Genomic DNA, 1824 nt, shown 5'->3' on the forward strand with positions numbered 1-1824 from the left:
ACTCCCGCACTCGGTGCAACGTCGGACAGTGCGTCCGCAGCACCGAGGGGTGTATAACCTAGGATCAATGAGCACAAACGTCGCGCTCCTCGCACGCTATCAGTGACGAAGGACCTCGTTAAGGATGTGGGGTTGGTCGACTACGATTCTGACACCCCTTTTCCCGCATGGGATGACGAGGAATGCGAGTTGCACCAGCTGCGTGATACGAGCCCTGCTTGCGCCTTGCGGAACCCATGTCCGTTCCCTGACTTCTCGTAACCCGAGGGACGTGATGTGATAACCAATGACCTCGACGAGATACAGAGGCGGTAGCCGAAAGCTGCCTGTAAGGCGGCTCTGATGCGCGCCCATCCACGGCCCGTCATTGACCCCTCGTGTGGAATATGTCTTCCGCCTAGCGAATCCCGCTGTGGAAGCGAAGAACGCGGTAACTCGATCGTAACGCGTCCACATCATTGGGCCCCCGGCCAGAACGGAAGATGAGCTTGTCACACGGAAAGCTCTTCGAGATCGATTCTTGGTCCCACAAGAAATTCTGTTAGACGTTTATCGCACTCGTATGGGTGCTAAACGAGGTGGCTCTTGTGTACCCGCAATGCGGACAATACCTGTAGCGCTCGCCCCTGGCGAAAGCACTACAGATGACGAAGCGCTCTTTGAGCGATGGGTGCAACGGCACCGGGAACTTTCCTCACTGCATAACCTGCGGTTGAGCCACAAGGAAGTGGACGTGCGTGTGGAGCGACAGCTCCGCTTTGAGTTTGCCAAACTCAAGGCACGTCGTCGACTTCCTTCGGATTATCGCCTTGCGACGTATGGTTTAACCTCTAATGCTCCCGCGAGCTCTGTATCTTCGACCGCAAGAGCTCAGGGTCACTGCTTGAGCTCAGCTCATGGACCGTCTACTTTCCTGGCTATTGCGGGGAAGCGCGGGGCGTATGATGACGCGAGACGTCCTGATCTTTCCGATTAAAAGCCTCCACAACGACTAGACAACCTTGCCGAAGTAGCGCCTCAAACTCTCACGAGTTTTCGGAATCGGGATATCCCCGCCACTTCACCAGATATTGGGTCTGACCCTGGTTACGACGTCGTCCAACATGACGTTCCACGTGATAGTGGACCTCACCGTTCTCACCGAGAAGAGTTGGTGGCGGGCGGTGACGACCGCGTCGACCGCCGTCCGGCAACTCGTGATGCTCTTCGAGCCCTTGAGGACGAGGTCCTTCGTAATCGGAGCTCTGCTGAGCGTCATGCTGAAGTAGCATATCGCTGTGCGAACGCTCTTGACGAATTAGAGCACGTCGTGCGCCGACCGGTTGCCTTGAGGACAACCGCTCTCTGTCGGAGCGACTCCTAGCCGTGGAGCAGGCGAATGCATTGCTGCAGGCAAGGGTCGAGCGCTTGGCTCCATTGAAAATAGAGGTTGTTGCACTCCGTGCTCAGAACCAGTTGCTGGTTCCACTTCTGGGTGGCCGCGGGCCCGTGGGATCCGCTTCGGCTTTAACGCTTCTGCGTTCACTTACGCCGGATCCCGGTACGGCTTGAGCAAGCCCACGTAAAACACCGGGTGGATGCGCATCCGTTTTGGAGGGTTCGGCGTGTACGCTAGGCCCGATTTCGCCACAACCTTAAACGGTCCGATAAACTGTGGACGAAGCTTCGTCCGGAAGAAAGCAGAGGCTGCATGTATAGCGATTTTTTTTAAATTAAATAAAGCTAGGTCCCCGACCTTAAAGCTTTCTACTTTGCCTCTTCCATTTTCATCTGCATATTGTTTCTGCAGGTCTTAGCTTTCAGCCATCGCATCGCGAACGTGTC

This window comes from Plasmopara halstedii (genome assembly GCF_900000015.1).
Source record: "Plasmopara halstedii genome assembly, contig: Scaffold_262, whole genome shotgun sequence".
Classification (NCBI taxonomy): domain Eukaryota; phylum Oomycota; class Peronosporomycetes; order Peronosporales; family Peronosporaceae; genus Plasmopara; species Plasmopara halstedii.